Here is a 12,500-nt window from a genome sequence, read left to right as displayed (position 1 = left end):
GGAGAGAGTGCGCGAAACTCTAGAAAATGCAATTATCGAGAGAATCGCGCAGATTCTTCCCGATCTTTTTCTGCAATATGGGCTGACCCCACCAACGAGAAGCGCCCACTTTCCGACGATCGTTCGGAACTTGCTTAACGAGGCGGGGGCCCCTGATAGGTTAAGTTTCTTAGCCGATTCTTATCAGAGCTTGGTCGAGGCCAACATAAACAGCCCGTTTTTCCTCGAAATAGTGCAGGCTGTGCTTACACTAATGGGCGGTGGGGGCTAATCCGTTAGCGCAGGGAACAATGGCTTCAGGAATACTTTTTTATTATAGCCGAGGGCCACCTTTTTTTTCGAATTGGTTCTACCGCCCGCCGATGAGAAATGAATCTAGTAATGGGTCTGTTCTAGGTACCCCTGCAAAAGGGGCTTTTTTTGAAAGAGAAGCTTTTTTCTTTTTTGGTGCTTCAATCGAGAAGAGAGGCCGTGGTCGAGAAGCAGAAGCACGGAAAAAGGCTTTCGGCCACGGGAGGGGGGAAAGGGAGGTGGGCCCCCCCCAAGATCTTGTTTCTCCCGCTGTCAGGCAGAGGCAGCGATGTCGCATACAACATTTCATTTTTATTTTTTTTTTTAACTAACACCAGCAACAGACCACCATCTTCCCACGCCTTACTATGATGGGGGGGTCAAGGCGAGTGGACCAGGGAATAAGGTGAATTGGTCCGGGAGGTGAGTTCCGGCCCTACTTCTTTCTCTGCTTTCTGTATCCGCTCGACTAGTTCCATCGACGTGATTATGGAAACCACTTTTTCACTGAATCGAGCGCTATTACGTAAGGGGGTCGGTTGGAACACTCTCGACTATTGGTGTTTCGAATCAAACCCGGGTAGATATGCAAAGTTTGCATAGCAGTGTACTTGATGAGTAGGAGTAGCCAACGTATTCAAGTCCGGAGACGTACTTAAAGGCTGTTTTCGAAGCCTCGCCTCGCAATATCGTGAATGGCTATGCTACGTCTCAGGGATTCTACCTTTAAATCAAACATGCAGCGGAAAGACTTTGCAAGGAAACCATACATCTTTCACATTGTTCGTGTGAAAGTGAAAAAGCGGTCCTGTCCTAAAAAAGGAAATCAACCTCTGTTCTGTAACAGTAAGCAGCTATCTTGCAAATCGAAGCAAGCAATGGCTACAGTAAGCTCCCGTGTCTAGCAGACAAGGAGGACAGGGACTTCTATAAAGACGAAGATCGACGAGTTGTCTTGTTTGTGATTTGCAAACGGTTGACCGTCATCCCCGAACCATTTTGCTGTTCTGTGTATTGGAGTTGCAGAGGGAGAAAGGTGAATCTGCTCATGATGCGTGGAAAGTAGGGGAAGAGTCTGATTCAAAACCCGTCTGTGATAGATCACGTCGAACTGAAGCACTTTAGAAAGAAGCTGAAAACTGCAGGCTCATTCTGACACGGTTCATAAGGTCACAGCACAGACATGACCCGGTTGCTGCTACTGGTCAGGCTCATCAAATGCAAACATGGCTCGTGGTGGCCGTGGTAGAGGCCGCAACACAGGAGTTATGCACAGCCTCAAAATCAGACTCAAGGAAGATTTTTGCTTTCCAAAGAAAGAGTTTTCCGGAGTCAAGAGTTGAATGCTTGCTTGGCGGGCATGGGCAGCAGAGCTCTCGTGACTAAGCAACAACCCCTAGCATACTTTCGTCGATGAAGCAGAACGAGTTCCATGACCATGACCATGTCATGCATATCAGTCTTAGGCTTAGGCTGAGGTAAATGAGTTCGAGTTCCTGTTTCAAGAAGTCAAGGGAGTTTCCTTTCGGTTCGGTGAATCGGGGAGTTGAGTTCTTGTTTCAGGAAGTCAACAGTGCTTTTCTTTTCCTCCGCTTGCCCCTTGGCTGAACTTCATTCTATAGGGTCAGATGAGGAAGAGGTTTTGAGTTCGAGTTGGAGTGGAAGCAGTGAAGGAGGCGAGTTTCGTATACTACGCGAGCCTAAAGAGAGTTCAGTCTACGAAGGGCTCGGGTTGTCAGTCCGGATCAGTCCCCCTATTAGTAAGGGTTTGCTTAAATCATAACCCTGAGTTTGCATGATTCGTCGAGCCTATTTGGAGTACCATTGGAACATCGATTCTTCTTCGTCCTTGAATGGCTTGCATTTTCGTGGAGATTCTGGGGATGAAAATGATTGGCTTCTCGTTATTTTATTGTCGCGCGCAAGGACCGTGAACGCCATACCATTCGCTCCCCGGATAGTGGAAGTTCGGTGTGTAATTCCGAGAGGCATAGAGAAGTTTTCCGGGGCATATCTCTTGATCCTGTCAATGTGCGAGTTGACGGGTTCTTCTTGTGCATCATGGCGGCAGTAATTGACGTTTGAAGCCGATCTTACCCAGCTGGCCTCGTGCCTTTCTGCTGGTGCATTGCGATGCGATCTTCTTCCTCTGTGCCTTGTTCTTTTCTTTGTGGTGTCCCCCATATATATATATTGACAGTGTATTTCTTTGGCGCTGCCTTTGATATGCGAATCACCAATGTTTCTTCTTGGATGGAGTATTTCTCTTTTCTCGGTGTGCTTTCCACTGAAAGAGAATACTTCCCTTTTGCTTTGGCCGAGGGCCTGATTCTTCCCTTTTATTTTCTTCTGTTTCTTTTCTTTGGTGGCCGAGCTAGGCTCTTCGGGTTCTTCCTCGCCAGCAGCATCATCTTTGTAGAGGCAGGCGTCTATACAATAAGCTTCTAATCACTTAAAGGATTTTCTGTCTGCAAACACCCGATGGACCTGTTTGTCATGGTCAACATATTTAAAGCATTGATGCAGTGTAGACGGTACAATATAATGGCATGAATCCAGGGCCGACCAAGGAGCAGGTTGTACGACGTCTCATTGTCTATGACATAGCAGGTCACTTCTGCTTTCGAGTCACCCGTCTGGCACTTAAGACGGATCTTCCCCACCGCCTTCTGGGCATCGGCATTGTATCCCTGTCACGCTATTTTTGTATAGGGCTTAGCTTCGAGGTAGGGATGCCGAGGAAGGACAATGCTCTTAGCGGCATGATGTTTATGGCTGAGCCGGGATCAACTATCACCCGAGGAAGTTTAGACTCGCCAATATATCCAGTTAGATATAACGGTCTGTTGTGCTTGACTTCTCCAATAAGGAGGTCATCATTGGTGAATGTGATGTCCGTCATACGGTCCATCTTCACTTGCGAGCATTGTTGGCACTCTTTTATTATTTGTTCGGACTTTATTTCTACCTTGTGTACATGGGGAGCGTACTTTTCTGCGTCCTCCCTTACTTAATAGGGCTTGTGCTAAGGATTTTCTAACCTGTGGTGCTAGCCTCAACAAGTCATACAACGTGACTAAAGCTGGTATGTTGGCTAGCTGCTTCAACAATTCAAAATCAAGAGGCTTCCCTAACCACGACAAAGTGGTTTTCTTACTCGGTTCTGGAAGGCGAGTCTCCTTCGGCTGAGGGGCCACCTTTGGGCGAATGATCTTTTTGATCTTTCCGCCTCTCATTCGCATACCTTCTTATTCTTCTTGTTCAGGCTGCGGGTTGGCTTCAGGTATCGTCATGCCGATTTGCATAGCATGGGTGGCTGGTGGGGGCGAGTCTTCTGAACTCGAGTCTGAACTGGATGATGAGCTTGACTCTGAGCTAGAATCTGAAGCGGATGGAGTATCGGACTCGGTCTCTGACTAACCTTCTTCCTTTTCGACCCCGGACACCTGTACCATATTGCAAGAGAAGATGATATACTCCAAGTACCTGAACGTTTTCCTTATGATTACCTTACCTCTGAGCTACTTACTTAGCTTCGCTACCTTACCGCTCCGTGGGCTTTCAAGATTGGGCGGATCTAGCTAGCTCAAGAGCTATTGTAGGCTTACCTTATTATTGAGGTATGGGAAATTTCATGCTTTTTAGAATCTGGAAAAGTTTAAAGTGGTTCGTATGCCTACTTTACCTACTTTACGAATTAGTCTCAACTAGCCTCATTCGAACTACCATGGTCCTAACCAGTAGAAAGAGTCTAAGCGCGAGGAAAGCTTCACCGCCCTCCTCCAGCTCGAGCTCACAGACCTCTCTGAGTCAACCAGATCAGACTCACCCTTAACTAAAAGACCTTGACACGACAACCTGACGTATTTCTTGCTCAATTCTCTCATCGGATGGGTAGAAATTAGAGAAAGGGCGTCAGCAATTAGGATAGCATTTAAACACTCTTAAGTTGGTCCGAACCTGTCTTCAGCGGAAAGGCAAGTGTGGATTGACTAGCTCTACTTCCGGAAAAGGATGATCTAATTAGTGACTTTTGTCTTGATATCTGAACACGAAGACTAGAAAGAGCTCTCCTTTATGTTAGGGGTGCACTTCTTATTCCTAATTTCCAGGATTTAACTCGCTATAAATTCAAACGGGAGCGACAGCTTAAGTCGAAAAACGTGGGAAGCTTTTTTTTTTTTAATGCTCTCCTCTCTTTTCTTATTTCATGTGTCTGTAATCGGGGGCTCTTTCTCTCGTGTCCTTTCAGTTCTGTCTTTCTGAGCGGGTCCTTCTTGTGGTGGACTACTACTACTACTAATCCAAGGTGTAGCGATGATAAAGGAACTCATTTTCTCGGACGAGCAGATCTTTTAGGATGAGTTGGTTAGCTCGCCTTCCCTTTAACGAACATATATGTTTCTTATTGACTCTTCCCTTATCGGCGCGCCGGGGGAACACCTGCGCCCCAGCTCGCTAGCGCTTTGACCAAAAAATAGTCAACGTCAGGCGTTTTGAGGCTTGCTCCAGCTCCGATTCCGAATGTTTGAGTGCGATTACTTGACCGGGGGAGAGGAGAGGAAGTGACTTGCTGACTGACGATTATGATTACCTGCTCTGATGTGCTATCCTGCTTTGGTATCGAATATGACGAGAGCTCGTTCCTCAACGAAGGGAAGTTCAGAAAGCGATTCATGCTTACTATAAAGGGGGGCAGAGCCAACCAGTGACAATGGATGAGAGACGAAAGGCAAGCCCTTTAATTAATGGCCATGGACGATAGAGGACGAGAAACGAACAAAGCAAATATAGTACCACTAGAAAGACGAGTAGGTTTTGAAGCTCGAGTAGGAAACAGAGACAGAGCTAAGAGGCATAGGTAAGAGACCGAGAAGAGTAGTTTCTATAGACCTGTGACGAGTGGTGCAGACACCGAAGGCTCTGGAAGAGTTTCGTGACGAGAGATCATGGACTAGTTTTAGGAAGCCAAAAAGCCGTATCGCGCAGGAGGAGACGAGTCTTCTTCTACCGAAGGAGCTCATGACTCCAAAAAAGAACTGAGATAGAATGTTAGTAGTTGGCCGAGTCATCTTGTTTCTACGGAATATGCCCAAAAGAACTGAGATAGAACATAGTATTTGTTACATATAGTCATTCCATTGGAACAAGAGTAGAGGAGTAGACAGAGAAATCCGATCCGCCGATCACCAAGAATGGAAGATAACAGCTACTGACCGACAGAGGTGAGGACAGCACCAGGTCGTGTTCCCCAATTAACAAAAAGATTATCCTTTCTAGATATCCTTTTATGATAAGGAGGAGCTTGGAGGTTCTGTATAAATTACGTGACGCGTAATTCTTTTCTTTTCTTAGAAAGATTGATGAATTCCTATCTATTGATGTAAGTTATTAGGATGCAAGCGAGCCGAGAGAGTAGACGAGCCTTCCCCTTACCGTAAACAGGGGAAGGCGAGGCACGAGGCGAGCGACTAAACCCCGAGCCGGCGATAATAAGAGAAAGAATGAGGCTTAGGTCGTGACGAAGATAACAGAAAAGAGCCGTATGCGGGGAGAGGTGGAAATGCCAGGTCTTTTCACTGGTAGGGCATGGAGTCGACCTCTCCAATATAGGAAGGAGGTAAACCGCTTCGAGCAGGAGCTTCGCTCGATAGTAAGGGCGGGGCATAATTCAAGTATAGTGCCGCATGCATGCCTATTCATTCCTACGTCCACGCCTATGGCTCAAGATGAGCAGGGTTTCTTCTTTCTTTTGAGGCGTTACTGAATGGATGAATTCAAGACTGGAGCCTAATCCCTGCTGGCGTGCTAGCGTAGTGCTTGCTTGCTGGCGTGCTGGCGTGCGTGCGTCCGGAGCAGTGAAGTGAGGGGACCGAACTGAACGACTCAAACAGCGCATTTTCAGCTCTTTAACCACTGCTTCTCCTTTTAGCGCTTGTTCCCTCCTTCCTTGAGTAGAGCAGCAAAAGGGCTTGTTCAACTTAGGATCCTATTCCGTTAAGCTTGACCGCATCCTTGTTTTTTCTCCTTCTCTGACTACTGTTAGAGCGGAGGCCGATCGAAGTGAGGTCATGAATAAGATACAAATAGGCTCTAACTTCTGCTTCCTTATCTCTAGTTGGCAAGCATGGCTTGTATGCTTCGAGAAAGGCCTGTCAAAAGCCTCTTTCTCAACTCCCGCCATCGACCCTTCTCTTATTGAAGCATTGGTCAAGCAAGTCAGAGCCAATCGAACTTGAATTACTACTGGCGGATGGTAGACTTGACGGCGGTCGAGTAAGGCGACCGAAGGGAGTTAGGCATGGCATGGGATCTAACGAAGGGGAAGCGTCATCAACTTGATTGCCACAAAATGGACAACTTCAAGGCAGAGATTAGAGATTGATCTAAGAAAGAAGTGAAGAGTAAGCAAAGCCATTTACGCACCATGGACATCAAGCTGGCTCCCCTACTCTTTCACCTATTCAAAGACAGAGAGAGTGGCATGAAGGAAGTTCGTATGAGCAAGCCCTTGGTAGGCTTGCCATCTTGCAAGATCACCTTGTGCTATCAAAGCTCGAATAAATCAAAGCAAGGCGGGCATATGACGATAAATGGGAGCGAATTGGCCTTAGACAGAGATGGAGGCTAGAACTCAACTTGATTGACCTATCTCATGAGAAGAGGAAGAAGCATATCACATTCGAGGGTCAGCCTCAAGGTTGATAGCGAACCGTTCGTTAACACTCACCCTGCCGCTTCTTCCATTCGGTGAGAGATCGTGAGAAGAATTGTTACAGAAAGCGTATAAATCGAGGGAGTGAGATATAGCTTTCCCCTATGAGTGGCAGCCAGGACTGCTCTCTTTATAAAAATGGAGCTCTTCCCACCTCTTGTGGATGACAAAGGTTTGAAGCCGGTTCAACAAGCAGCATAGTAGAGAACACTATGCGAATCGGGAGGAGAGCCTTTCTGTGGTTGGTTGTACGGACGCTGATTGAAGACAGCCCTCACTTCGATCGCCTCTAAACGGTCGCCTTGCTCTCCCTATCCTCTTCAAGGGCGGACCGATAGTCTGCAATTAGTTAGAGTCCAATAAGGGATTTAGCGAGCTTAAGAAGGATAAGAGGCATGAGAAGCCCTATATAGAACAGAGGAAAGAGCACATGCTAAGCGAATTGACCCATTGTTAGATCAAAGCGTCGCTTCACTGAGGCCTACTCCCCCTTTATCTAGACTGGATAAGCGGCATATCTTAGCATACCTTGTTAGAAAGGAGATAGGGATCCTTTGCCCATTGGGTAAGCCCTACATAGCGTTATCAGACTTGGTATTCTCAACGTCTTTCATAAAGAGCTGGAGGGAGTTATACGACCTAGCTCTGGATTGAAAGGTGACCCCCTCACTAGTTGATTTAGTGAGCACTCCCCTTGTTATCTCTTCGCAAACTAGCCTCAACTCAAGGGGGAGCTCAGCGACCGATCTTGAGCCGGATCAATCACTCGTAGGAAGCCACTCCGAGTGGAATGGTCTAAGTCTAATAAGGCTTTCGGTATAAGAAGCGAATACATGCTTCTCTCTCCTCTTTCCTTTAGCTACCGATCTCCCTTTGTGCATTGGGTCCCTTTTCCTTTTTCAAGAGCCAACTTTAGAGTGGAAGCCGGTCCCACAACTCGATAAAGCAATGGACCCAAGCTTTTTAGACTCGGTCTCCGCTGCTGCCTTGCCTTACTAAGTGAAGTAGGAAGAGCAATCCCAAGGGCTCAAGGATTCGGGGCTAGATGGATTCATGGCCTAGCCTCTCTTCCAAGTCGAGTGAATTACCAAGAGCAGCCCCATGCCAGGACTGAAGATCTGGACAATGATTGTGGTGGTTCTATATAGCCTAGATCTGCTGCACCTTGTTCTAGAAGGAGTTAGGGATTCGGGCTTTGATCGTCGTCCTGAAGATCTTTCGTAGCAGGGGCATTCATCACTCTTAGACTTAGAAGCCTTGCCTTCTTCGACCTTGACTGGAACTTCACTCTATTAGGACGTCTTAAGGCCGATGGATTGGTGCTTGCTTGATTGAGAAAGATGCGATTCTAGGGCATTAGCCCAAGTGTTTAATGGGATTCCAGTGAGTCATACATAGGATGTATAACAATGATAGGCGAGGTCTCCCATCTTCTCTGAATATGTTAACAGAGCCCGATCCGAGGAGCGAGTTTATGAGCCTTCCTCTTCTGCCCTGTTTAGATAGGATTGAAGGAAGATAGGGAGCACCTAACTCATTGAAAGGGAAAAAGCCATAGACGAATCTTTCTAAGATAATACCGTTTTTAGAGTGATGGGTTCATTCGGAGCGCACGGATCTTGAGGTGCTTCAAGCGATCCTCCATGATCTACAGCAAAAGGGATCTTCCAGCTCTTACTTTCGAGAGGGCGCGTTCGAAGCGCTTGGAGCTCAATACGTAATTTCACCCGACAGCCCACTTGAGCAATTTGCCATTCTGGGGCAAGGAGATATGCTTTCCTGAGATTGAGAATACCTCCTCCGGTTTTCGGTTGTGGCTACGGTAAAGGTTACAAGTGAGGTTGAAGGTGCGGCTAGCTATCTGACAGAGGCAGGCCTGGCAGGCGGGGGCCCATAACTAAAGACAAGGTTCGAAGACCAGTTCATCCATCGACCGGAATACAACAAGTTTAGAAGGAGTGGTAGTAGATTATAGTATAGTGGGGAGCCCTAATCAATAAGCCGAAAGAGTGGCATAATATACAGCTAAGGCGGGCTGACTTACGTACGAGACTTTATTCGCTTAGTTAAGTGAGTTGAAGAACAAGATTTCATCCTTATTTACATACGAGCGGGGTTACGAATTACTCCATGCAAATCATCACGAGCTTGACGAATCCTTATGTGAGTGAAAACATAGAAAAAGTAAAGTAATGACCCTTGGTTATGAACGAGTTTTGGACCCAGCGAGTTAAACGATTTAGCGAGTCCCACTCTTCATAAGAAAGATCGGTTTAGAAAAGTAGTGCGTATTATTCGTTGTTGCTATTGCTGAGGTTTGTTACTCTCTTTGCTTAGAGGTTTCCTCCTCTCTTCGAAGCGTGCCTTACAGGTTTATTGATTATTTTCCTTCCCATGGATCGTATTTTTCCATCATCTCCGTCTCGCTTTTCTCCCTCAAGCCTTTCTCCTGCTTCTCGTCTTGGCTTTTGTTTCCCACGTAGCTACAATTAATTTCCCTCCCCTTTATAGCGTTCCTGGTTTCAATGGTTTCAAGGTGTTTAAGTCTCGTGTAGGCTTTGACAATGTATACTCGTGCCTTCTCTCTGTTCCTGCTCGTGGTCATTCTGTTGTTGATCATTCTCGTGATCTTCCTTTTTCTCCCCTTCCTCGTTCTCCGCATAGTGCTGTTTTTTTGCGTAGTGCGGATAGCACGGTTTCATTTCCTAGTATAGGTTTGATTCATTCTCTTTTGCCAAGCCTTTTGCTTGGCTTCTTGTTTTGGTCTTATTATGATCCGTATGTGGTTCGTATGTTGTTTGTTCCTTCTGTTCCCGCTGCCGCTGTATCTGGTGGTGTTTTTGATCCAGTTTTTCTGGATTCTTCCGTGGTTCCTCCTGTGTCTTCCGCGGTTTCTTCTGATCTTTCTGTCGTTACTCCTGAGGTTTCTTCCTCTCCCTCTGCTACAGAACTTGCTCTTTTTTTAGGTACTATTGTGGTCTTTGTGTATTTGCTTAAATCAAGCGTCAACTAATCTTTTACGAATCCGGCAAGCTATAATCCTTCTCCATCGTACAAGAGTAATATCCTAGTCGAAGTGTTTGTTGTCTTTGTTCCTGAACGACGGAAGTGGAAAGACACTAAGCGATAGGATTTAGTATCTTTGCTTCGAGACGCAAGCAAAGAGAGGTCCCGCCCGAGAAATGTGGCGGGGGAAAGGAAGTGGGCATGTGGGTCCTTTTCACCGGAGTTCTGAGTTAGTGAGTTCGAGTTCATTGACCGGAACCCGGGAACCAGATGTGAGCCCCCGGCGACTGAGGGAACTGAGTTAAACCAAGCCAAGCGAAGTAGCTGCGTAAGAAAGGCAATCAAAAGAATGAGTTGAGTTAAGGAACTGGTTAGATGGTATATTGAGCTCAGTCTTCCTCTCCCTTTGGTCGAGTGAGCTTTCGCTTCCTCGAAAGAAGCTCGAGCGAGGGTTGACATTATGCTTTCTGCAAGCAGGATCGAGGATGAAGTAGAGGATGAGAATGAGGACGTCTCTAATCACGATGAGGACCGAACGGAACGACTAAACCGAGAGGGCGAAGGAAGTAGGAAACAAACATCTCCCTTCCCCGTGCGTGCTAGCGTGCGAGCGTTCGAGCGTGCTAGCAGGGGGAGATATCGTAACGGAAGGAACAGAGGTACAGCCAAGGTACTCAACTAGGGCTGCTAGCGCCCTTGCTGTCGCAGCTTTAGTTGGGTAATCTGTCTTAAGTGTAGTAATCACCTTTACCGCTCTTTATATTAAAATATAGAAAGGATACAACTGGTAAGCTACTTGCTTGTGTAGAGGGAGCGCTCTCCGGGCAGTCTGAAAAGAGAATATCTGTCTGTCTCGCGAGGGTCTTTTAGAGAGAGGCAAAGAGCTAGCTTAGCTCTCTTTTGAGAGGTCACCTTTTTAGGGATTTAAAGTTTTCTTAGTTCCTAGCACCTCACCTTTATAATACTTAGGGACTGCAATCTTCTTTGAGGAAGGCGAGAAAGGAAAACGAAAAAGACTTTATCCCATGCATTTTCGCTAAACAAGCGCACACAATTATTCTTAAAAACAGGGAGGTTGAAAGGCTTCCACGAAGAGAGTACGGGGCTCGACCCGTACGCTTTACGAATCGATGACTTTTTAGTTCTATCTATGATCCCAATTGCGAAAATGATTTATTCGAGTATTAATGCAGCGCAAAACAGGAAAGGGGACAGATCCCAACTTGCTGGGAGAGCGAGTGCCCCGACCTTTCGGAGTTCTTTGAATATGGTGCCGGCTTTAGATCCGAAGAGAAGCAAAGAGGGTGTGCCTCGCCTAAAAAGTTCCTTCGAGAGAGAGATTGAGCTGGAAGAATATTTAATGATAAACCCGCTAACCCATGGAAGTGGAATAGGTCTTAAGCCGATTAAGGTCGTAAAGGCTTTGATCGGGACTCCAAGCATTTTGGATGTAATTTCAACTTCACAAAGTAAGGGAAAGAATCAATTTCTTCTGTCTCCCGAAAGGGGCTTAGGGCACGTCATCAAGGAAGGAGCTCCGCATAATTTGTTTACCGGAAGGGATTTTAGGGTCTCCGCTAATCTTGGATCCTCGTCCTCCTCCATCCAGGTTTGGCCTTTAGCAGATATTGTGAATTTCGTATTGCCTGTCTTATGCCTAGGTTGTAGCCTATATTGGTCTTCTCTGCCCGAGCTGGATCAAATAATGATTCCCGAGTTGATTCAAAAGCCCAATCATTTTCCCTCTAATATCGATATTGGGGGACTAAGGGCATCCTTGAACGCGGCTACCGGCACTCCTGACTTCGGTTTAGGGAGCCTTCGAGAGCTGGCGGAAGTGAGGGTAGACAATAGTTCTACCTTACCTGCTGGTCTTCCGGAGTACAAATCCACGAATGGTATTGCATTCTTAATCGGAGTTATAACAATCTCATTGCTCCTTACTGGGGCGGCTGTTCGGATGGCAGGATAAATTCTTTGATCTTGACGCTACAAGCTCGAAGGAGTTTTGTGAGGGTGGGGTTCCAGGTGTTGAAAGCAGATCCCCAGAAGCGCGAGCACTTTTGGTGGGAGTAGTACTTATATCAGCCCTATTAATGGGTACCGTAGCGAGAAATTTGAATTAGTCAAATGTTTGTATTAAAGAAATGGGTGGTAAGACCATTTAAAAAAGCTACTTCCACCAATTCCCCGAAGCTGGTGGAAAGAAGAAGATGGGGGTGATTTAGTAGAACGATAGCGGAAAGAGAGATTAGGTCATTCGATGACGCCGATTAATGAACGAAGACTATGGTCGCATGAGACCGATTTAATATAACATTTGAATGTTTCAAAGAAAGAAGAGAAGATCTTTAGCCTTTTTGAGAAAAGTCCAGGATTACACTTCTAAGAAGGTTATACGTAGAGGAAAGGAACACGACTGAAGGTATTAGTAGAACGCACCCTCTATGGATAAGACTAGAGCAAGAAGGAACGGCAAGCAAGACAA

General features: G+C 46.3%; 1 protein-coding gene across 1 annotated transcript in view; it reads left to right on the top strand.

Annotated features, from left to right (window-relative positions):
* Nucleotides 1-4,506: 4,506 nt before the first annotated feature.
* Nucleotides 4,507-12,500, top strand: part of LOC143868496 (uncharacterized) — a 15,245-nt gene continuing 7,251 nt past the window's right edge. Inside the window, exon 1 of the mRNA XM_077376184.1 lies at nucleotides 4,507-12,500. This exon is cut by the window's right edge and continues 7,251 nt beyond it. The gene's annotated coding sequence lies outside the window, so the exon portion shown is untranslated.

Source organism: Tasmannia lanceolata, unplaced genomic scaffold (genome assembly GCF_043159265.1).
Source record: "Tasmannia lanceolata isolate RefF3 unplaced genomic scaffold, GAP_Taslan_0.1 ptg000490l, whole genome shotgun sequence".
Lineage (NCBI taxonomy): Eukaryota > Viridiplantae > Streptophyta > Magnoliopsida > Canellales > Winteraceae > Tasmannia > Tasmannia lanceolata.
This window is presented reverse-complemented; position numbering and strand designations above follow the sequence as displayed.